Raw genomic sequence first — 26566 nt, 5'->3', positions numbered from 1 at the left:
CCTTATTCTCCCGTGAGTTGGAATTCCTTCTAGTACAGCGCTGCATATTGGGCCAAGTTAATCCTTAAAACACCCGACAGCAAGAGCAGAGATGGAAGGGGAGCAGTTCAAGGCTGTTTGGGAAGGTATCGAGGAGGGGAAAGACTCAGAACTCAAGCAATAGGTTAAATGAGTGAATACAGACACCAGTGCTTTCCTTTTTAACACCTTCCGAGCGTCGAACGTTCAGCGCCCAGTGCTGAACGTTCGAATAACGAATGCTGACCCGTCGGCCAACGGTCGTGCGTAGCACTGGCAAGGTAGTGCTCGTGACGACCGTTGGCTGACGGCAGCACTTAAAGGGTTAAACAAAAAAGAAGTTCTTTTAATCGCATGAAAACATATTGCAGCCTATGTTGAAAAGAACTATGGGAATGCATCCTAAGGGGTTCGACATATGGAGAAGACATTAGAATTAAGCACAGATGCATGTTCAAATGGTGTAGTGGAACAGCTTTCCTGTATTATGTGACACTTGGGTCAGTTGACTTTGCAGTTCCTGTTTGTGGGTTTCAGTCATCTTTAAAAGTCTACCAACATCTGCTTTAACAACTAAGTCAATGCCTCAAACATTGGCGTTCACCTGATGTGGGAAACACTCCGGAAATGTGCGCCTTTTTTCTGCATGGGGTGAACAGCCATGCTCACGGCCATCTGAGCTCGTAGGGACCGCTCAGTTTCACCCTCTGCGATAGGCTTGTGAGTACCGCCGTGGGTCAGTCAAGTCGCTCTGGACAGACATTCCATCCCTCACGGTGGGAGGATGATTTCCTCCGCACCGTAATGCTGGAGCGAGGCCCTTGAGGGCTCATCAAGTAGAGTCTGCGCAGATCCCCTTTCTTCCCCTGTAGCGACTACTGGAATGGGCAACCATGGTCGAATCTGGTCTTTGTTAGGGCTGGAAAGCCTTCTCTCAGGTTCATGCACATTAGACCTGGACACAAAGTGAAGTAGTGTGGCTCACTGGTTAGAGGCGGCAGACCCGAGAGCAGAGGACGGCCCGGGACCAGGGTTCGATTCCCGGCGCGGCAGGTTTCTGGACCAGGGTCAGCGGACTCGATAATTCCCTCGCCTCGGTGCCCACTCTGATCAGCGATCACACTCTGCAACTCTGGGCATTAGCTTGCCTCATCTTCACTAACGGCCCCACCAGACCGCCGGGGATGCCTGGTCTCACCCTGGAGATACCCATTAAGGGACCATCTCTCAGGGAAGCCAGGAAGGGTTTCGCAGCGGTCGAAGCGCCTTGGGACCCTACGGGTAAGTAGTGCGCTATATAAATGCCTATACATTACATTACATTACAATTCCTTGGCGATCTGCTTTTGATGGGCAGCTCAGCAACCTGGAACCGGAACGAAGTCGGATAGATCTTTTCTTGAAAAGGAATGTTGATCTACCATCTACAGTTCAGAAACCAATTTGAAGTGTTTCTTTTTTATAACTTGCTTCTCATTCTGCTGATTTTGTGTAGGATGACGGCTCTTGCAGCAGGAGTGATTATGCTGGCTCCCAGCAGGAGTACCCGTCACATGAGCACAACTTGTGTGAAGCACCACACCTTGCGGTCAGTTTTACCAGAAGGGCCACTCAAAAGAGAACAGAAAGCTCAGGTCCTGCTTAGAAACTTCTCTCCCTCCAACGACAGCTAGTGACACCACCACCATCAACCAAATAGAAAAGCTGAGCAAGGCCTACTACACAATACTTTGCTAAATAGGTCACAGATTTTCAAACGTAGCAGTCTCCATTCATCCACACTTCAGTGTCGAGCTACACCCTGTAGCACATAAATTTAGGCAGTGCACTAACACGGTCTAGGGAGGCTGAATCACAAAATCTTGTGTCACGAGACAACCTGGGTAATTCAAAAAATTATCCCTCTGGCTACAGCATACACATTCTCAAACATCTAGTATGCTACCAGGCACTATATGTACAATGCAGATGGACTTGCAGACTGGGACGTCATTTCAGTGTCTGTGACATGCTAGAGGAACTTTATGCAAGCAGGCGCTCAAATCAGTTTAAAAGCCCTATTAAAAGAATAGTGGGTTATGTTGCCACCAATGCTCATAGTAGAAGTCCCAGAGATACAGGCTGTGCTCGTGTGCTAACTAGAGTGCGCTCTGCAGGTGCCCCTCTTGGACTCAGAGACAGGCTCTGGGTCTCATGGTCAATTTTGTGTCTGAGCCTCACATACATGAAGAATTTGTTTTTTTCTCTACCAAAAGAAAATTAGGATACCAGAGTGACTTGTAGTGACTGAACTCAGGACAGAGGTCCACGCCCATTTACCATGCTTAACGTCTATGACTTTATATACTGGTGACTTACCACAAACTGCTGGATCAAATGGTGCATACAAATATCCAACTTTCATTATACTCATGGTCACATTATAGAACTTTCATAACAGTTCTGGCTTAAGCACTATTTATTTTCTGTATGTTTGGAGAAGGTTGCTACTGAAACAAAGAAGGAGTTCATCATTAAATTGCTAGTGTAAAAACAAATGTGGATGAGGATTAAAGTGAAAGAAAAAGATGTCACAAATTAAGAACAAGGCAGAAGGGGCCCTCAGCATCTCATTTGTAATGTACCAAATAACCAAAGAGAAGTCTCAGGCGCTCACAGTAACCATGCACACGCATTAACCATGTGCACCCTCTTTGTCCACAATGATGTGCATCCGGTAACCATACCCAAAGATGACATGGATGGAAGGAGGGTGTGAGTGAGAATCAAAACAAGTGCTAGAACTTAGGGCACCGGCTGGAAAGCGATCCCAGCTTTATCTCACAACCTGGAATTGTGGTTAAATCTGCCTTCTAATAACTGAACGTGCTATAGAGCATGCTAGTTTCATACCCAAATCTCACCATGCCACCATAGCAGGCCCTAGATAACTGCAACACACTGTACCCTGGCTTCCAATACTAACTATTTAAGAGACTCAAAAAAAGCCAGGTGTGTATCATGCCCATCATCCGAATAAAGAACACAGCACTCACCAGGTGAAAAGCGTCTATTGGTAATCGCTGAAAGACAGGTTTCAAAACCACCTGCCTTGCCTTCAAACGTGTCAATGGCTCTACATCCCTCTTTCAAAACAAAGCACACAAATACAATTGCAGGACCCTAAAGACAAACCTGTATGGAAAAGCTGCTCCTCACTACGTCGCCTGGTTTCCTTACTCTATTTTCTCTCTGTGGCATTTCAGTGATGCTGTGTGTGGTACCCAGATATGTTCAACTGAATAAAAAGATAGATGTGCTTAGGTCTCTTTACTGTCCACTAGTAGATTTCCACATCCCCAGCCCCCTCCCTCTGATGTTGCACACAGACCACCTATGCACAAGCCGGATTCATACAGGTGCATGCACAAACTAACCAGGTCTCTTAACCATGCGCACAGTAGCTATACATTAAACTTATAGTGGAACAAAAACAATCAACAAGCTACCCAATCAGATACAGAACTATCCATAAGTCTGCCTTTAGAAACGCACAAAGTTGTCATGCTCATCTAACGGTGCAGGCAGTGTATCGCACAAAGGCCACTTTTTGATTACCGCACTGCAACTACGCTGCGCATCTCTTCTGGTAAGGACCATACAGTACCTATGCACATCCTGCTGATTACTACATCTAATAGTGAGGGCCACACAGTACCCAATGCACAAGTCTTACACTGCTATTCAGGCAAACACTGCGTTCGCTAGATCTCCACGGTAGAGTGTGCAAGTACTAAAATTGGTTGCCAGCTTGCACCATAGGTTTTTGGCTAAAAGACTCACATGCACAGTAGCATGTTAATGCACCAGAACACACAATCCATTGCAAGTAATTAAGAGAAGCTCATGGGTGGACCCAGCCAGCCACATTCACAAAGGTCCATCGAGGCCGAGTGTGTTTGCCTTCATTACCAGACCCAACAGGTTGTGACAATATTAAATTGCACTGGAACGCCAAGCAAGGCATAGAGAAGTGTCGAGATGCTACTGTAACTCCACTTGTCTCGACAATACAGTGCAAGTCAATATTTTGAAGTCTCTATAGGTTGAGATTAATATTTAAAAACAGATATTTCACCATCATATGGTTACCACCCAACAGGTGCTTAAAGTAGCGTGGCATAGTTTTTCCCAAATTATACAGCGCACAGCCAAGTTACAACTGCACCAAACAGACAGAAGGAGTCAGTGCAACTTGTGAGTTCTGAAAACATGCCTTGTGCAGCCGTGAGCCCACAGCACGCTTCGATATGGGTTGTACCCGACAGCTGCACTGAGCCCTTTGATAAACTTTAGACTTGCAGTAGTACCAAGATGGAGACCAAAGGACTGCTTGAAGAAAATTTAGAGCACACAAAAGATATTTAAAGTTTCCCCATACTCCTTGCATCAGAATACTTTCATTTAATGTACAGAAGAGAACGAAAGTAGGATGGGGCTGGGAGTTCACCTGGAAAGCGTAGCCATTTCCATTTGGGCGACATGTAGAACCCATTACACACGGTCACAGTCGTCTCTCTGCTGCCTGCGCACGAGGTGTGTGGCGTCGTCACGAGCTGAGCTCCAGGGACCACAACGTCACAGCAGCACAGTAAACGGAACCCACGCATTCCGGCAAAATGGCCAATCACTGCATGGCTTCACTGTGAAGCCATGCAGTGATTGGCCATTAAGTTGTGGCACAGTGACAGAGGCAGTGGGTGTGTCACCCCCATGCGCCGCATCCAATGGTGGATGCTGCGCGGTGGACCAGCCAATCCTGCCGCTGCATGCAGCGCCAGGATTGGCTAGGGGGGCACATTTGCTGCTCGCCCTGTCGCCCTTTGTAAACCCGGGCTGTGGCAGGCGAACAAGTACCCCAGGGTCCCGCTGGGTATCTTCAGTGCGCATGCTTTGGCTAGTTGGAAACCAAATTGCACTTGCGCACTACGGTCTGCTGCAGCCTGAGTGTGTGACTGTCTGTCACTCAAGCTGCAGCAGGCCACCCCCCCCCCCCGCGCTCTCCGAAATCGCTGGGTATGTCCCGGATTCCCGGCGGCCGATTACCTGAATTAATGTATTGGTTTTTATGTACATTGTACAGTCAGTAATTTTGACGGCGGCCGCGATGCAGGTCCATGTGGGCTGGTGGGGCTACGCCCCTGCGCTCCAATGGACGCACCGCGGCTGACCCCTTACATGTAATTTATCGAAGACGCATATTGATTCTTTTACTTTGAACCACTTTTCATCAAAGTATAAGTGCACAGTTAATTCTTCATGCAGGTGAGGCTTGCAAATATTAATCTTAGGTTTTTTGGTTCAAAAGTATAAATATCAAAGTCCAAAATCTAATTTTGTGAGATGAAAACGAGCATACTCAATGACATTTTTTGTATATAATTAAATCAAAATATGTATTGTTAATATTCCATTAACCTAATTTCGGTAAATGCAATTCTCATTTCTTTCAATGTGCAATCACATTCAGTTCACATATTGTTCCACACAATAGTGTTAATCATCAAATGAACCACCATGCATTTTGAGTACCTAAAATTTTTCTCAGAAGTAGTTACAACATTATCAGAATTAATCAACAAATTCATTTTGAATATGGTAGCATTTTCGATACACATGATGGACTCTCGAAAGTTAAATAATCATTGAATTCGCCATATTTTATTTACAAAGACAGCCTTCAGAATTATGAACTATTTAGGAATTAGAAGAAAGAAAGTGAAGAATCTCGTTATAGAAAATCCAAAGGTAGAGAAAGCTGGAAACTAGGGGCCTTTTTTACAAGAAAATGCTGCAGCGCGGCGCCACAAGTCTTTTGGCTGCACCACGCTGTGGTACTACCAAAGCATAGGGATGTGTCATATTTACAATATGACGTATGCTTGTGCATTCCCCTGTGCTGGCGCACAATCAGCTGCCGTGCATCACACAGGCACCCTTTTCACAATAGTGCAAGGATGCCTGCGTTCCGTGGAGATTGTTTCTGTGCAGGAAAGGGTACCTTCCAGCACAAATACAATAACAAAAAAAATAAAAAGATTCTATCACTCATTAGGCCACTCTAGACAGAGACTACCTGGTTGTAAGTCACCCTGCGTCCTGCCACAAGCTGACAAACAAGATCCCCTATGGACAGGAGCACAAGCATCCTCAGACCGGTTTCTTGTCTAAAGAGGGATCATATTAAGTACTGAGCTGTCTCTGTTTAGAGTGGCACCATGGGCAACAAATAATGGATTTGAATGCTATCTAGAGCAACTGAAAGTAGTTTACACTATTTGCAAGCATTCCTCCCATCACATTTTGTGTGTTTGAAGTAATTTTCTAAGTTGCCAAGGGTATGTCCAAACATGGGTAACTTGCTCGCTTTTCCCAGGATCCAAGCAATGCCTACCTGATGAAGCTTTGTAGTCTGTAGTTGCTTGTGTTCCCTTTTACTGAGGGCATTGCCCAACAGTTTGGTATGAGCTTTTACCACGAACAGCCCTGTCTGAAGTAGCACACTGTGCAAAAAATGATGGGTTGAAACACTACCTAAAACAATTGCTAATGGATCATTTCTACCATCACCTTTGTGTCAGAAAGGGGCAGAGTTATGATGAGACCCAGTGTGGTGATACACCAACCCACAGCTGTGGCGATCCAGTGCCATTGACAAGCCACAGAAGTCTCTGGTGACAGGGGTCCATACATGCCCTGGCTGGTGGAAGTTTGGCCTGTGCAGGTGGCTCATGAAAGAGAGAGCTGGAAAGCTGGAGGAGACACCTAACCCAGTGCAATGGCTGACACTTGAAGGTATTCAATGAATCAAGTATTCTGATTGTAATCAAAGAATTCCCCTCTCCTCCCTTGAGACCATGGAAGGAATAAGAGACTGGACAAGTCCTCTTGATTCTGAGCTGCATAGGGTGTGTTCTGATTCTGGAATTCAAGGTACTCTGACACACTGGGAAGACTAAGGTGGGAGAACAGCACATCAAGCATCGTAGGGTGAGAACTGGTCTTCAAGACCAGGCTTGCTGGATGGGCAGAGGTAGACAGCCACACTCAGCCCAGCATAACCAGTTTACAGAATTACCAATAAACAAAGGCTGCACAGCAGTGCAGTAAAATCCTTAAGGTGGTGAAGGATTCCAAATCTACCCTAGAAAGCCAAATAGACATGCAGTATATCAATATCTATCTATCTATCTATCTATCTATCTATCTATCTATCTATCTATCTATCTATCTATCTATCTATCTATCTATCTATAGAATTACATCTTGTGTAAGCAGAGATTACTAAGTAAACAACCTTACGCTGCTTAACTGGGAATATTTGCTCATTTAAAGATGGCGCACAAGTATGTATTGATGTTGTGAGTCCGTTTTCTATGTTTGACGCATGACAAGCACAATATCTATGGCTGGTCGGCGTAGTGTAATTGACACCGAGGAAGGTTTGAAGCCGAAACGCGTCTGTGAACTCTGTGCAAATAAACACGAGTGCGAGCACCAGTCTGTCTACGAGTGCTGTTTTCCTAACGAACTACAAGGAATCGAAGCTGCATACAATTGCGGGAGCCCACTACCGCAGACTGCACCCACCCGCGAGTGCCCCGATCGACCAGTGGGACTGGGAGCTTCAATCTATCTATTTTTATACATATGTATGTGTGTGTATATATTACCTACTGGCGGTCGCCAGTAGGTATATATAGTTAGGTTTTTTTTCCTATGGGATTTCTGAAAATTCTATGTCGAATAACTTTGGCGTTTGTGGACGGAATCGGCTGAAATGTTCAGGAAAATGGCAAATTTTGTTTCTGAGCAGCCCCTGAAAATTTGGGGGGGTTTCGTCAAGGGGGGGCTGAGAAAAAAGGGGGTCCAAAAACGCGTTTTTCCCATTCATTTTTCCATAGGGCGGTTGGAATCACTTTTTGCTCGAACGGCTGAATGGATTTACACGAAACTTGGCAAAATTGTAGATATGGTTTGCCCGACGTGCCTTTGCTATGTCTTAATATATGTGCTCCAGTGGATTTTGAGAAATTAACATTTTAAAAAACAGATATATCTGTGACAGTGCTCCGGTTAGCGCCCCGGTTCGCGTACCTGACGCGTAACGGAACTTCGCGAAGTGAAGCTGTTGGGCTCTCCGGTGTCTGTCAACATTCTAAACAGTCCGGAACGGCCGCCATCTTGTGTGTAGGATCGAGACACAAGAGGTGGCAAAAACAAAGGGGGAAATGAGCATAAGGGGGCAGAGTACATCCTCCCTGACCCCCCAGGTTTGATGAGGGGGCTTTAAAAGGGCCCCGCGGGGCAAAAAAAAAAAAAAATTATTATCGTTTTTTTTGCGGGGGGAGCGCCCGGTACGCGCACCGTGAAGCGGTCCGGGGAGCGTAATATATGGAAAAAAGAATGAAAGAATGTTCAAATATTGTATGTTTATTGATTGTTCTTTTTGTTGTATTTTTTTTTTATGTAAGTACCAACATGTAGGTACCAATGCAGAGTCTAAAAATAAATATACACCGTTTCCTTTGTAGATATCTTGCATGTTGTTTCAGAAGTTATTGTGGTATATGGAATTCATACCATAGTCTGTGAGGAAAACAGAAAGAACATGAAGGCAGGAGATGATAAAGAGATGTTAAATACACATTGGAGATAATATAGTGGGAGAAAGGAAGTAACTATGAGCAAACTTACTAAGTAACACAAAAAAGTTGCACAGTATATTTTAAGTCTCAGTTTATATTTTATCTTTTTGGGTACTATTTCATAATTTTCATATTAAAAAGAATAATGTCTCAAACAATTTTAACTTTTAAAATTTAAATTTATTGTTCTGATTTTTCAAAATCTAAGAGAATTTGTAACATTAAATCATCAGGAATGTCCTCCTTTTCATTCCAAGAATCACATTCACATTCTTCAGCACATTTTAATAATTCTTGGTCTTCTGATTCATCCATAAAGTCTAGTTCTTCTTTTTCTTGGTTTGGATTGCTTTCAATATTAATTTCAAATGAAATTGTATTTTCTTTTTTCTGTGCTTCCTTTTTCTTGCTGTAAATTGCATTAAAAAAATATATCAGTGGAGATAGGGCACTGTTGGGTTTAAGTTCAGACAGGTGCTTGTGAGTTTTTAACAGTGAAGTAATCTTTGGGCAGTGCATGGTTTCAGGCAGGAAGTATAACTATTAAAACGGGCCTGTGATGAAGCCTAAGTAAATTCATAATTATATCACAGAAGCCTAACTCAAAGAATAATTTAAATAATTAAGTCTTTCTCAATGACTAACTCTTATAGAGGGACAGTATGTAACTATCTGAAAACGTTTTCCTTATTTAATTTAAAGTGCATAACATAGTTCTCCTTTCAAATTTTTTAAATTATATCTTACCTTTGAAAAAGAAGTTAAAGTTGACAGTGAAAATGCTCTTGAAATGTACTTCAGGAAGTAGTAGTCAAAATGGCTGTGTTTCTCTCTCTTTCTTTATATATATTCAGGTACATAACCAATCAAATGTCTTGAAATAATAGTATAAAATGAAAGTAACATTTTCATGGGTTGTCAATTCTAACACTTCATATGTGTTTCTGTCATGTAATTTACCTCAGGATATTTAGTCAGGCCTACAGCATAATTTTCTCAATGGAATTCCATCAAATTTGGGTAAATGGTAGGGACTGCAATGTAGTAGGGCCTATTCTATATTTGATGAAAGGGTCTCCAGTGGTTTTTCTGTAAATTACTTTCCCACCTTTATTTTAGCGAGCGCTCACCGGTGCGCGCCCCGGTACGCGCACCGGCAGCGTTACGGGAGTCCTCCATTTTGTGTGTCGTAGAATTGAGACTCAAGATGGAGGGGAAACAATGTTCGGAATGGGTAGAAGGGGGCACAGTAGACACTTTCTGCCCCTCTAGGTTTTCTGAGGGGCCAAATTTATTTTTTAAAAATCGCGCGAGGAGCGCCAGGTACGCGCACCGGTAAGTGAACCGGGGAGCGTACTTGAGTGAAAAATAGTGAAAAAAGTTAGAAAAAGATAAACTTTTTGAATGATCAGAGGTAGGGTAGCTCAGAAAAGAGCTATTGGGTTCTGTGGCTGATTTAGGTACCTACAAGTAGGTTTCAATGCACAGTTTAAAATTCAGGAGGAATATTCTATTCCCCTCATCTGAGAAGTGCACAACATCTCCTCTGTAGATGTCTTGCATGTTGTAACGCAAGTTATTGTTGTATATTGAACCCATTCTAAAGTCTCTCATGTAAGCAGAAACAGATTTATTCACATGTTTCCGTGCTTTCTCAAATTGTGGACAAAATTGGTTGGAACAGTTCCATTTCTGTCTTTAGCATATATTTGAATATACTAAGGCAGTTTGGGGAAAAAGAGTCATCAATTGATGAAAGGTGTCCTTTAAAAGCATTTCCAGACCAACCCCAGTCATAGTCCCAAAATCATTTCCACCACAGTGCACTATTAAGAGGTCAGGGTTTGGCAGATGCATAAAAAATTATAATAAAAACATATAAAATATATTTTTCATTTAAAAGAAGAATACATTTTACAGCTTTTGATATTTGCTATTAAAAAACCATTGAATTTTCACTGAAAAAAACATAGGTTATAGACCATATATAGTTAGGAATTAGCATTTACAAAACCTTAAAAATTCACTGAAAAAACCATAGGTTATAGACCATATAGTTAGGGATTAGCATTTACAAAACCTTGAAAATTCACTGAAAAACCATAGGTTATAGACCATATATAGTTAGGGATTAGCATTTACAAAACCTTATTTTACTCACACAAAACCATTGAAATTCGCATATACAGTTAGTTGCACTAACTATATATCGCGCACCCGCAATCCACTGCTGATGATGTCACATATTACATTATTCATGACATGGTCAGTGACATCACTGATGACATCACTGATGACAACTCAAATGACATCACTGATAACATCACTGATGACATAATTCATGTGATAATACGATGAACATCTTCAGACTCTAATATAAACTTAGATACACTCTGTGTAAACAGACACTCACAGATTGTCATTCATCTATGGAGTTACTCATACACCTAGTCAGTCATGCAAAGAATCAAACACACCTCCATTTCCTCAACTATACAGTTATACACACCTTACTTATTCAAACATATACTAACACATATTTACTCTCTTATACAATCCCTGATACAAGTTTACAATGATCCATGCAGCCACTCACACATTCACTGGCTCTTATGCACAGTTATTTATATATGTCAACTCTCACATGTACTGTGTTTTACATATGTTCTTACTTTGACATGTAGCACTGAGATATCCATTCACTCACCAATGCACTCATGCACACACAGCTGATTCCACATGAACTTTTGAACCCATCTATCTAGTGAATCAACTGTTCACACATCTATGCACAGAGTCACACACCTCCCAGCCACCCACACACACACATTCAGTCTCCCATACAAATACTTAGGCAATCAATCAATAACCCATATAGTTACTCATATAGCTACTGATCAACACATGCAGCAGTTTACAGAACAACAGACATAAAGATGCACAAATTAAGACAGTTTAGTCACTAACCCATGCACTCAGTGAGACACATTTAATCACTCTCTCATACAGTCTGTCATGCACCTACTAAATCCTTCATCCAGACACTTATACATCCATTCATTATTCAATATGTAAAACATATTTTAACTTTACAGAAACATACAGTCACTGGATGAAAATCACTAAGTGTCATCAGTGATGTCATCAGTGATGTCACTGACCATGTCATGAATGATGTAATATGTGACATGATCAGCAGTGGATTGCGGGTGCGCGATATATAGTTAGTGCAACTAACTATATATGCAAATTTCAATGGTTTTGTGTGAGTAAAATAAGGTTTTGTAAATGCTAATCCCTAACTATATATGGTCTATAACCTATGGTTTTTTCGGTGAATATATATATATATATATATATATATATGTGTGTGTGTCATGTGATCAAGCTTGCGTGTTGTGAGCGAAACGCGTCATGGAGGGCACTATGCCTGATTATCTCACTATTTGGTGGTGATTACCTATCAATAAACCTTCACTGCTTCACCAGTATATTTGATCCTGATCGTCTGCTGAATTACACTGAGTGCGCTGAGGTCTGTGCTCACAACACGCAAGCTTGATCACATGACACACACATATATATATATATATATATATATATTCACTGAAAAAACCATAGGTTATAGACCATATATAGTTAGGAATTAGCATTTCCAAAACCTTGAAAATTCGCTGAAATAACCATGTGTTATAGACCGTATATAGTTAGCACTAACTATATATCGCGCACCCGCAATCCACTGCTGATCATGACGCATATTACATCATTCATGACATGACCAGTGACATCACTGATGACATCGCTGATGACATCTCAAATGACATCACTGATGACATCACTGATGACAACATCCAGTGACTGTATGTTTCTGTAAAGTCAAAATATGTCTTACATATTGAAGAATGAGTGGATGTATAAGTGTCTGGATGAAGGATTTAGTAGGTGCATGACTGACTGTATGAGTGAGTGATTAAATGTGTCTCACTGAGTGCATGGGTTAGTGACTAAACTGTCTTAATTTGTGCATCATTATGTCTGTTGTTCTGTAAACTGCTGCATGTGTTGATCAGTAGCTTTATGATTAAGTATATGGGTTATTGATTGGTTGCCCAAGTATTTGTATGGGAGACTGAGTGTGTGTGTGGGTGGCTGGGAGGTGATTGACTCTGTGCATAGATGTGTGAGAAGTTGATTCACTAGATGTATGTGTTCAAAAGTGCATGTGGAAACAGCTGTATGGGCGGTTGACTGTGTGCATGAGTGTATTGGTGAGTGAATGGATATCTCAGTGCTACATGTCAAAGTAAGTACATATGTAAAACACAGTACATGTGAGAGTTGACATATATAAATAACTGTGCATAAGAGCCAGTGAATTTGTGAGTGGCTGTATGGATCATTGTGAACTTGTATCAGGGATTGTATAAGAGAGTAAATATGTGTTAGTATATGTTTGAATAAGTAAGGTGTGTATAACTGTATAGTTGAGGAAATGGAAGTGTGATTGATTATTTGCATGACTGACTAGGTGTGTGAGTAACTCCATGGATGAGTGACAGTCTGTGAGTGTCTATTTACTCTGAGTGTATCTAAGATTATATTAGAGTCTGAAGAGGTTCACCGTATTATCACATTCATGATGTCATCAGTGATGTGATCAGTGATGTCATCAGTGATGTCATTTGAGATGTCATCAGTGATGTCATTTGAGATGTCATCAGTGATGTCATCAGTGATGTCATCAGTGATGTCACTGATCATGTCATGAATGATGTAATGTGTGACATGATCAGCAGTGGATTGCGGGTGCGCGATATATAGTTAGTGCAACTAACTATATATGAAATTTCAATGGTTTTGTGTGAGTAAAATAAGGTTTTGTAAATGCTAATTCCTAACTATATATGGTCTATAACCCATGGTTTTTTCAGTGAATTTTCAAGGTTTTGTAAATGCTAATTCCTAACTATATATGGTCTATAACCTATGGTTTTTTCAGTGAATTTCAATGGTTTTTTAATAGCAAATATCAAAAGCTGTAAAATGTCAAGTACGTGGTAGGTAAAAACATTTTCATATTTATGCAGGCTGATGTGCTTTGAACGCTGCCCCCCCACCCCCCTCCTCTTTTCTTTTAGGAGTATTCTCTCTTTGCAGATAGTGAAGGGTAGGTAACACAGGCCTTTGCCCCCGTTGTAATCCGTCGTGCCTGCTTCCCTCTCCATTTGATTGATTGTTATCCTAGCATTTAATTTTTTGGAATTGGTTCTCTTTGGTTCATTCTCTATTTACAAACAAGCACAGAGTCGCAATACTCTGTTTAGTCTTTGCAGATAGTGAAAAATCGTTAAAAAAACAAAAGGAATCAAGCAAAATCAGTAGGCCACTAATGGGATCTCTTTTTGACCTCGCTAAAATAGAAACATTATGAACAACTCCTCATGACAAATACGAAACTAGTGAGAGGAACTGAGCTCGACACCATGATGGCTGCAAGACAGCTCGGCTCCGCCGCCCACCCCACCCAAAATAACGACAAACACTATGCAAATATTATAAATATATATAACACACCAGCAAAGTAACAGGGTAAAACATTTTATTAAATATCTATTTACATGGCAGCCTGCTGCAACATCGATCCAAACAAGCCTTTGTATTTTGGGCTCAAAATCAACCATCAATAATAAGATTTTCATAGGTGAGTGTAGGTTCATGGTTTTCCATCCACAAACTAAAAGCCTGGAGTGGGAGTGAAAGAACAATAACTAGGTAAGAAGGAAGGCAGAGGTTGTGGGAAGGACTCTGGATATGGTATGTTGCTTGGTCCCTGAGATGCTTCGATGTCACTGCCTTGCACAAATGGCATAAGTCCTGGATGTTGGGTGCCATAGTTGAGGGTTCCGAGCAGCACTTGTAACACTGTCTGAAGCTTATTTGCACCTGCTGCAGCTTCACTATTCTCAAAGTAAATGGGGACTGTTTGTGGACCTGACTGCATTGGAAAACAATGTGATGCGGTGCCTCCCTGAACCACTTGACGGAGGCCCCCGAGATAATTGCGCCTGCTCCACACCTTGTCCCACAATCCGTTTGACCTGAAGACACGTCCTGCGGTGCCCTGGTCCGTCCATCACATATACCTGCGCCAGGAGACGGCGTGGGGTGCAGTAGAAGGGAGAGGCGGCGCGAACGAGCCTCCCCCACCTCCCCAGGTGGAGATTTCTCAGCTACACCCCAGCGCTTCACTCGACCAGCTGACTTGCGCCCGCTCTTGCGCCACAGTGCCTCACTCGGCCGGCTGAATTGCGCCTGCTCTTGCTATTACAACGTCTCACCCGCCATCCAACGGAATTGCACCCAATCTTGCGGTACAGCGACAGGCGGCTGCTACGGAGCTCACGAAATGGCGGTCGGCTCCACAGACTTGGGCCTGGCCTGCAAAGATGGCTCTGGGCAACCGTGGAACTCGGACGCTTGACTGCTAGGGCATGGGCCCCATTCCCAAAAGAGTCCCCTCAGCCTTGAAGATTCTACAACAGTCACCGGGACCCCCGACTCCCGTAGACTTCCGGTGGGGAGCGAATGCCATGATTTCTCGCGGAATGGCCACGACGTAGCCACGAGATGGTGGTGCTCTCATGCTGATGCCAGCTTCAGTCTGAAACATCCAGAAACACTGTAGACTACCAATTCGATCAGTTACGGTGGAGCCCCAACGTGACCCGGTAGAAAAGAACTTGCCCTCCCCTCTTTGACTAATGGTTCTTGTTGCCTGTCCCTTCTCTTGTCATTTAACAGAACTTTTTGGACTGCTGAAAGGGGTTGTGTTCCGACCGCTGGCTGGTGGAGACATTTTGACTATATTCTGGACCTGCGTTGTCGCGTAATGCGTCATATGCGCCGCGTTAGCGCACCCGGAAGTGCTCCGGTGCGCGAGGCGCAGCTTCCCGGAAACGATCCAGAGCACGGCGCGCAGCGCGTAACGTAAGCATAACAGGTCATGTGACTTGTTAATAAAACTTTTCATTGGTTCCTTTTACTTTTGTTATTCTAATGATGAAAGGCTTGGTCATATGACCTAAAAATAACACTTTTCATTGCTTTCGAACATTTTTTTTCCCAAATGATGAAAGCCCCACCTTTTTTTTTCTCACTCTGACTTGTAAAGCAAAGGACCCAGATGCATTTACAGTTTATCACTAACAATGTTCCATGCTAATGTATTTTCCCGGGAAATTTACAACTGTCCTGCAAGTAAAATATTCCTATTTCGAGAAAAAGGGCGTTTCTTCGTCCCATGAGGGAGCCGTTGAACAAAAGAGGCTCGGCCTGCTGTCTTAGTCGCTGATAGGCATGAATATCGGATTCTTATCGATCACTTTATGTTGCAGGAGTGGAAAACACAACAGCCCTTGACCATTTATCTTTACTGCGTTCCTGCGTATTATACCTTTTAACCGTCATGTAATCGGGCTGCTTTATTTCACTTGCCTTTTACTGATTCAAAAACTGTGGCTATTATTCAAAACTTTACCAATCTAGGTACTACTACCATGTTTTGTTTTAAAAACCTTTATTGTGAAAATGTCAGTATACAAATACGGGCCTATAACCACGTGGGCCGGCCACGGAGCAAACTGGAATCGTATATGATGAGGGGACATTCACACTGTAGGAGAACGTAACGGGCGACCCATTAGGTTGCAAGAACTAAGTTGTCTAACAGTTGCGGAATCGGTGGACGTACATTTTATAATTAAAGTACGACAGGGCCAGTTACAATAAAATTATCTAGATATACATTTGCGGGCAAGTACCATGGGTGACGTTAATTCGAACTTTCAATAGTACAGTAATCAATAACACATCAGAACTTAATATCAATAGGGATGTCCAAATGTTCAATCAGTACTCGTCCCCGCCCGCCATGTGCTTCAAAACTGCATACGTATCTCGTGATATCAAGGTTGGGCAACCAGTACACAACAAGGAGTTACGAGTCCCATTTATACCGGCGCCATGTTGGGCAAGGCCGGGCAGGTCCAGGATATAGTCAAAATGTCTTCACCAACCAGCGGTCGGACCAGAACCCCTTTTGGCAGTCCAAAAAGGTTCTGTTAAATGACAACAGAAGAGATAGGCAACAAGAACAATCAGTCAAAAGAGGGGACGCTTTCGTGAATGGGGCCCATGCCCTAGCAGGCAAGCGTTCAAGTTCCAAGGTGTCCCAGGGCCATTTTAGTGGACCAGGCCCAAATCCAAAGAGCCGGCCACCATTTTGAGAGTCCTGTTGCAGCCGGCTATCGCTGCACCGCAAGAGTGGGCGCAATTCAGCTGGATGGCGGGTGAGTCACTGTACCGCAAGAGCGGGCGGAACTCAGCTGGATGGCGGGCGAGACGCTGTACCGCAAGAGCGGGCGGAACTCAGCTGGATGGGGGGTGAGGCACTGTGCCGCAAGAGCGGGCGGAACTCTGCTGGACGGCGAGGGAAACGATAAGGGGCGCCCCACTGCAGATGAGGTGCCTCCACCTGGGGAGGCAGGAGAGGCCCGTTTGCGCCGCCTCCCCCCCCCCGGGCACCCCACGCCGTCTTTCGGCGCAGCATTGTAGGATGGCCACACCAGTGAAACTTGCTGGACACCACCTCGGTGCCATCCGGATCTCGCCGCGTTGTGCTGCCTTCGGCCTACTGTAGCAGCAAGTGCGGGCGCAACTCTGCTGGACGGCGAGTGAAACGGTAAGGGGTGCCGCACTGCAGATGAGGTGCCTCCACCTGGGGAGGCGGGAGAGGCCAGTTCGCGCCGCCTCCCCCCCCCCCGGGCATCCCACACCGTCTTTCGGCGCAGCATTGTAGGATGGCCACACCAGTGCGGCAACTTGCTGGACACCACCTCGGTGCCATCCGGATCTCGGCGCGTTGTGCTGCCTCCGGCCTATTCACACATCGGTCCGCTACTGACGCCGCCTCACAGGCCAACGGATTTTGTAGGCTTTTTATAGCCCAAAGCCGCATAACAGGTCATGTGACTTGTTTATAAAACTTTTCATTGGTTCATTTTACTTTTGGTTTCCTAATGATGAAATGCTTGATCATATGACCTAAAAATAACACTTTTCATTGGATTGAAACATTTTTTTTTCCCAAACGATGAAAGCCCCACCTTTTTTTTTCTCACTCTGCAATCCAAAAAGGTTCCGTTAGATGACAACAGAGGGGACAGGCAACAAGAACCATCAGTCAAAAGAGGAGAGGGCAAATTCTTCCCTACCGGGTCACGTTGGGGCTCCACCGGAAGTCATCGAATTGATAGTCTACAGTGTTTCTGGATGTTTCAGACTGAAGCTGGCGTCAGCATGAGAGCACCACCATCTCGTAGCTCCGTCGTGGCCATTCCGCAAGCAATCATGGCAGCCGCTCCCCACCGGAAGCCTGCGGGTGTCGGGGGCCCGATGACTTTTGTAGAATCTTCAAGGCTGAGGGGACGCTTTCAAGAATGGGGCCCTAGCCCTAGCAGGCAAATGTCCGAGTTCAAATGTGTGCCAAGGCCATTTTAGTGGACCAGGCCCAAATCCGAAGAGCCGGCCGCCATTTTAGGAGTCCTGTGGCAGCCCCCTATCACTGCACCGCAAGAGTGGGCGCAATTCAACTGGATGGTGGGCGAGACGCTGTAGCCGCAAGAGCGGGCGCAACTCAACTGGATGGTGGGCGAGACGTTGTAGCCGCAAGAGCGGGCGGTAAACAGCTGAATGGTGGATGAGGCACAGTGCAGCAAAAGCGGGCGGTAAACAGCTGAATGGCGACTGAAACGCTAAAGGGGCGCCCCACTGCAGCAGAGGAGCCTCCACCTGGGGAGGCCCGTTCGCGCCGCCTCCCCCCCCACCCCGGGGCGCCCCACGCCGTTTTTCGGCGCAGCATTGTAGGATGCCAAGACCAGTGCGGCAACTTACTGGACATCACCTGGGTGCCGTCCGGATCTCAGCGCGTTGTGCTGCCTTCGGCCTATTCGCACAACGGACCGCTACTGACGCCACCTCAGAGCAGCCCATTGTTGCTTTGTTTAAAAAAAATTTTTTAACGTGTTTACTTTGTTGGAGCGTTGTATATATTTATAAGTTATTAAAGTGTTATAATCCTATTACTTTGTTGGAGTGCTATATATTTTTAATGTGACACATAATTGTGAAGACTTTGATGTACAAAAAGGCATCCCTGGAATCTTCCGCTTCAGGCTCCGTCCCACACACCCTCACAGTGAGAATCCCCTCCCCAATCACAATACAGGATCGTTATCAGATAGTAGGAACGCGTGTGGTGTGACGGATCTCATGGGGTGGGGTCCTTGATCTACTGTAACTCCTTTGAAGAGGGGTGATTCTTTACAGTTGGGGCCATAAACTACATCCACAGGGCTAGGTGATAGCCTGGGACCGGCCTGGACAATCAGACACAGAGGAAGAGGAGTGTCAGAGGGTGCAGTAGTGAATAGGGTGAAAGGGAGGTGTCGGGCGGGCACAGGGTGTGATTCTCAGGGAAGAGCAGCGCAGATGGGGGGAGGTTTATGGCCCATGCATGAGAGAGAGAGCGGGGGTGACCAGTGCGTGGGGGAGATGCTTGCGAGGGTGAGGAGCCATGCTGAGGATCGGCGGCGTGCAGAGAGTGGGTCTGGTCAAGGCATCTAAAATGGCTGCAGTGCACGACAAAAGTGTGGCATTGGAAAAAAGGCAAGATGGCGCAGACAATGTTTATCAATACGGATTAATTTATAACAATTATTTTTAACAATATATTTACTCGCAGTGACAAAATGGCGGTCAACACTTCCTGATTTCCTTCGAATCGAACGTTAACAGATGTCACGCAGCAAAAAAAAAAAAACGCTCACGCGCAGCCGCTGGAAGACATGTATCAACATATATGAGCATCCTCAGCCACCCTCAGAAAACATAGGGGGTCAGGATACGTCTCCCGTACCCCCTTATACCCATTTCTCACATTGCTTTTCCTCCATCCTGTAATTTAATTAAAACGAAACACAAAATGTCGAATTCCCGTTTCGCGACCCGGTTCGCTACCCGGTCCGCGAACCGAAAAGCGCTTCTACCGCAAAAAATCCAATTTTTTTTATTTGCCCCACGGGACCCTATAATAACCCCAACATCATTTCTAGGGGGTCAAGAAGGGTCTAACTTGCCCCCTTTCATTAAATTCCCCCTTCGTTTTTCTCCTCATCTTGTCTCTCGATCCTACCGAGAGACAAGATGGCGGCCATTCCGGACTGTTTAGAATGTTGACAGACACCAGAGAGCCAATCAGCTTCACTTCGCAAAGTTCCGTTACGCGAAAAGTTCGCGAACCGGAGCGCTACCCGGGACGCTGTCACAGATATATCTGTCTTTTAAAACGTTAATTTCTCAAAATCCACTGGAGCACATATATTGAGACCCAGCAAAGGCACATCGGGCTAACAGTCCCTACAATTTTGCCAAGTTTCGTGCAAATCCATTCAGCCGTTCGAGCTAAAAATGAGGCCAAACGCCCTATGGAAAAATTAATGGGAAAAACGCGTTTTGGGACCCCCCTTTTTTCTCGGCCCCCCCTTGACGAAACCCCCCCAAATTTTCAGGGGCTGCTCAAAAACAAAATGTGCCATTTTCCTGAAAATTTCAGCCGATTCCGTCCACAAACGCCAAAGTCATTAGACATAGAATTTTCAAAAGTCCCATAGAGAAAAAATCCTAACTATATATACCTACTGGCGACCGCCAGTAGGTAATACATAACATATGTATATGTATATATATATATATATGTATATATATGTATATATATATATATATATATATATATATATATATATATATATATATATATATATATATATATATATATATATATATATATATATATATATATATGTATGTATGTATGTATGTATGTATGTATGTATGTATGTATGTATGTATGTATGTATGTATGTATGTATATATATATATATATATATATATATATATATATATATATATATATTACTATTTAGGACCTAGTTTCCATAGAAAATCCACAACATTCTATTTGGAATACCTTTGGCGCTGGTGGGCGAATCTTCGTGAATTTCTCCAAGAAAATGGCCTGCTCCACTCCGCTCCTTCCCTGAAAGTTTGGGGAGATTCGTCAAGCAGGGACCGACAAAAATGGGGGTTCCCAAAGGTGTTTTCCCCATGCGATTTTCCATAGGGACCTTTAGCCAGGGCTACAGCCCGAAAGGCTTAACGGAATTACACCAAATTTGGCAGAGAGGTAGAGTTCGGTTCGCAGATTGTGCTAAATGGTGTAAATCCGTTCAGTAGTTCCTGAGAAAATCAAAAGTTAAATCATAGCGATATCTAGAGACGAAGTACTGCACGCGTACGGAAATCCGTACAATTACAAGCACGAGTTGCATGCTGATTGGATGTCAACTGTCTGTCCACACTCCAAACCAAGAAGTGTTGGCAGTCATCTTGTGCCTCGGTAGCACCGAGTCACAAGACAGCAGTAAAACAAAGTTGAAAAATAAGGAAAGGGGATAGAGTAGAAACATGCTGACCGTCTAGGCCTGCTCAGGGGGTGTCACATGGATGTTTAGGCGCAAATTATCATTATTTTTTTTTTAAGTAAAAACCCGCGTTGTATGCGTATTTTACTCATATGCGGTGAAAAAGGAAAAAAAACCTAGAAGTTCATTTTATTCCTAATTAGCTCCTGGGGGGGGGGGGCGAATCCCGGGGGCAATTTTTTTCTATAATGGGTGGCTTGGTAGTGTCTAACAGGAAGAAAAGAATGAAGAAAAAGTAATGTCGAGGACAGTGATGCTCCTGCTTCCTGCGTTTTATCAGGTCAATAGACTGTTTCCCATAACACAAAAGTTTCTTGCAATAAATGTATAGAATTTTAACTTGAGCAAAATCAGGATGAATTTGTGTACGTGGACTGTTTGCTGAAAATGCTGGTGTAGCAGTTGATGTGCTTGGTGCAGTAGAAGGTGGGTTGTCCTTCAACCTCTGTGTTGCAGCACGAGCAAAGTTGTTGGGGTGTAAGTTCTTTACGTGTTGCTCCTTATTTGCTGTGCTGAAGGAGTATTTTTGAGATGGATCACCCCTTGAAAGAGTTTGGAAAATTTTACAGGTTACTTATGGAGCATTAACCTTTTTTTTCCCTTCTGGAAAAGTAAAAAACTGGCAAATTAGATCTTCTTTTCTCTTGTTTGGAGTTTCTTTAGGAATGAAATATTCTTCTGTAGATGGGCTGGAAGATGAGTCCATTGCTGCTAATATGGTAAAATGTGTTCTATTTGACAAGATTCTCAGAAGAGATGTTTCTTTTTAGAAAGTCAAAGTAGAATTTTTAAAATGGGACGGAAGTTTCAACAGTTGTAATAGGAAATGTTATGAACAAATGAAATTTCTTCTTTTAAAGTCACATGCCTTTGCGTACTGTTAAGCTGTTATTACGGTGTTCTTAGGATGCGAGTACGCATGACTTTTCACCGCGATTGGCGTAATTGCTTTTAAAAGTGATGTAGGATTAAAGTGAACTTTAAAAAAAATGTTTTCATAATTATCCTAGTTAATGTGTTCCGTTAGTATGTTCAATAAATACATAAATATATGTTTTTAAACAATTAAAAACATTTGCGTCTTTGCGTACGGGGCGCTGTACATGAAGTCACACAGAAGCTTTCATGCGACGTGTAACGTGAAAACACAGTAGTAGCATATGCTGAGAATGATTAGCAGTACAAACTATGGTGCGATCACTCTCTCACTGTCAAATCAGAGCACAGGGTGCGCTATGAGAATGGTTAGAAGTGGTCACTCATTGGAAATCCGATTCAGCTGTGTGGCTTATCTACGGTATCATAACGTTACCTTTTAGCCTGTTTAAGTTTGAGGTTTGCATGTAATACCATGCTATAGGCAGATATGGATGTTTAGGCAGCGCTTATCTCCATTAGGCTTGGTTATTATCATTTACATATAGGTGTCTGAGGGAGGGAAAAGAAGTCTATGTGAATGGGGAGGATTGCACAATAGCACCACATTACTCCTTAATTTGTAGACACATACAATTGCATGGCTCTTGTAATCAAGATGCGCCTAATTTGGTGTGAGTTTTGGAAGGCACTGCGACACCTGCTATCATACCATCGCTCAGTTTACTGGAAACGTGAGTTATTTAATGTGAAATAATGCAGATTGTTGTGCAATGTTACCAGGCATCAGTTACATGATTACGGTAACTGAGCGTGTGGTTTGCAAAAAAAAGTTGTGTTTACTCCTCTGCATGAGAAGCTGGATGTTTCCATCTGATCGTCGATTTCGACCTTGAAAGAAGAGTCAAACAAGTGAGCCGTATGAGAGCGCTATTGTCTCAAAAAGAGGTCGCTCTTACATCTGCTAGAGAAACATTTGTCCTTCATGTAGTAAACACCCGCACAGAAGTGTATGATTTATTAAATACAGACGTGCCTTTGTATTTTGGGGAGTTAATTCAGAGTATCTTTAATGCGTCCTTGACTACGGGGTTACCTTACTTTTTTAAAGTTAGAAGCAGTGGTCTTGTGAGTTCTTTTCAAACTATATTTGGTGTATTTTCTGCATTTTTTCATTCGATTTTTTCCAGCATCTTTGGTGGATTCCTCTTAATAGTCGCATTAGTCGCCAGTGTGCTTCTATTAATTTGTTTACTTAAATATGGATGCACATCCTCCAACACAAGACAATATTTCTCGGCTGTTGCTGATCCGCAACCGAATGCTTAGTTATTACGGAGCGCTGCCTCTGGCTACATTGAGTGCAGCTTATGGATTATCGTTTCGATTCTACATTTTCACATGCGTTCAACCTGTCTTCCATTGCCTGAGCTGCGATTTCGACTGGGCCCTGGATTTGTGTCTCTGCAGTACGGTGTTTCCCAATGCGAATTATGACCAGCTGATAATCCCCTTAGTGGTTCATGACTTGCTCTGTTCTGGTGGTGGGATTATGGCCTTAGCAGCGATACATGGAATAATGGGACGTTGGAATGTTTTTGCAGCGGCGCATGACTTCTTGGCACGCAGTGACATTGAAGATGACCTGAGTTTTTCTCCGATGGTGATAGGGCCTCCAGTCATTGTGGAACATGCATGTTCATTCTCACTATTGAATTGGATGGCTGAAATGTTTTCAGATGAGAACAATGACTTCCTCTTGGAGACTGTTGCTACATACTGTGCTTATACGCTGTTGGATTAAGACTCTTTGATTTTTCTACCTATTCTTTATTATTTAGTTACTGTTTTCTATCAAACAGCGAATAATTGTTTATGCAAATTTGAACTTGACTCTGCTATTCAGGCTTGGACTAGTTCACCCACGTTTATTTCACGTGGTTCTATCGAGGGAGGGTGTTGTGGGCTGAGCCTTGCACCCACACCGTGTTAAGTTAGCATGGGTTCATTAGAAGTTTAAACGCCATTTTTGCTTTCCTGCTCTGCTTTGCCACAACACATAATTTTGATGTTGTTTAGAGAAGGCTGAGTATTTTGTTTCACATGAGAATAATTTGTTATGGCTTGTAGATAACAAGGCCCCCCTGATATGGATATGACTCCTGGGTCAGGGACAACAGTTTTTTTTGAAATGACAAAAACCCAGGCAGACTTCAAACACAAAAGCTGGCTAGATAATAAATAATCAAAACATGAATGTGTACTGAATAAAAAGTAATGCAATGGACTGAAATGATATCAAAAGTATTTGAAATTTAATAGATAATACACTCTTTACATAAAATACATAAAAAACATGTGGCTATTATTAAAGTATACATTTAAAGCACATCATGATACATATAAAAAAAGGGACTTTTGTTTTCCTTTTTATGAAGATTAGGGCTGTGTGTCTACGCGTTTCGACAAGTCTTTTGTCTTCATCAGGACTAGAAGATAGTCAGCCACTCTCTCTAAACAGAATAAAAACGTATATAGGTGACTATTTAAAAAAAAAACACAGTTCATTGCATTATTGTTTTCTTTTGTGGACACAAAGTGTTCTCAAATTGATAAAAAGCTTTCTGCTTGCCAGACTTATATTGTGGTATAGACAACAAGAAAAAGATATACAGTTGGAAAAACAACACATTGAATGAAAACAAACATATTCTATATATTTACACATCAATATATATACACAATTTACACATTGGTTCAATAGATGGCTATACCTATGTAACCTTACACTCATAGACCTAAGTAACAATTGTTCAGTGGAGATTAGCGTAACATCTAAGGGACTCACACAGAATGATACGGTATATATCTCTATCGGAGGGGTTGGGCAAAAGTTACTTTTAAAGATGGCTTTTTTTAAAAGCATTGCAAAGGATGAATAAAAGCAACCTAAAGCTGACCATTTATACTTAAAAATCCATCATGTCTAAGGCTGTTCGTATGTTTCTTTATAACTAATAGTTATTTAAATTCACAGACCCCTCTATATTTTTGAAAAATATATATCGGTTGGGTGAACCTTTTACTAACTTAACTGCTTACCTAAAGAAATCTTTTTGGACAAGATTGTTCAGTGTGGATGGAAAAAGGCACGTTCGTTATATCTGTTCGTTTCAGTCTGTATTGTAGCTGTTTTTTTCAAAAGAAGATATATGTCGAGGTATTATAATGATATAAAATCTCTATAGACATTTTTTAATTCGGCTAGAGATTATGGTCGTACATCCGCTCACCTGTTCAGATAGTATTTTACTGGCAGCCTTCTTTTTTTCTCTTTCCTTTACTTATTGTTTGATATTTCTTTAAAATGTCAGAAAGTATCCCAGAATGTGTTTATTCAATTGGTCGCAGGATACTCTGAGTGATATACGACGTTATTGGTTCGTTACACTGACAAAAAAAGACATTAAAAGATTTCTATTTAGATGGTTGTTATAACAGATAAGGTTACCAGAGTCTGCTCTCTATTTAAGTATTTACCTTTCACATTAATTTCTCCTTTTTAAGGGATGCAAGAGGCAGTTCCTGGAAAGGCTCTTCGTGGCTCGAGAGCGATTCAAAGGACACGATGTATGTTGGTTAAAAGTGCATCGGCACCATGATGTAGGCACTAAGCAGAGAAGAAAACTGTTTAGTTACATACGTAACCAGTGGGTTCAGGCGGCAGTTTTTGATGCTCAATTAAGCATATAAAGTTAACCTAAAATTATTTTAATACATATAGTTACCTTAAACGTTTGTGTCTCCTTTAACAGAAGAACGTCGTGATGCGGTTCTTTAGCGAAGCGCTTTGTGGTTCAGGGGCACTTCACGGAACGCGGTATGTGCTGAGTTTTAAAAGGGCGCAGTAGACGTGATGCAGGCACTAAACGAGGGGAAACAAAACCCTTTGATTATCAGAGATCCCAGAGGGTTTGGGCGGGAGATTATGAAGCCCGTCCACGATCTATCATGGATAGAGCATCGAGAATAAAAGTCCATTTCTAGCAAGGGTTGCGCTGAAATAGTCCTATGCTCTTACCGGTTTGATAGACGTGTTGTTGCTCGAAAAAGAACTTCCTCCTTCGGCGGTTCCGGATGAACGAATGGCGTTTATGCATAGTCCTTTCGCCCTTGCTATTTATGCAGGTATGACCCGCCCCAGTTTAAAGCGGCAGGGTCTGCACAGGTAACTTCCTCTTTACGCAGCAGCAACCTGCCTCTATTTAAAGCAACAGGGTCTGCATAAATATTTTCTTCTTTGAAGGATTTATAACTGAAAGGGATCCTAACCTATCTTTGCAAAGAATAGGATTGCAGACATAATGACTTCAAACTAGTCAG

The sequence above is a fragment of the Lissotriton vulgaris genome, chromosome 5, assembly GCF_964263255.1.
Source record: "Lissotriton vulgaris chromosome 5, aLisVul1.2, whole genome shotgun sequence".
In the NCBI taxonomy this organism is placed as follows: Eukaryota; Metazoa; Chordata; class Amphibia; order Caudata; family Salamandridae; genus Lissotriton; species Lissotriton vulgaris.
Note: the sequence above shows the minus strand (reverse complement) of the source record.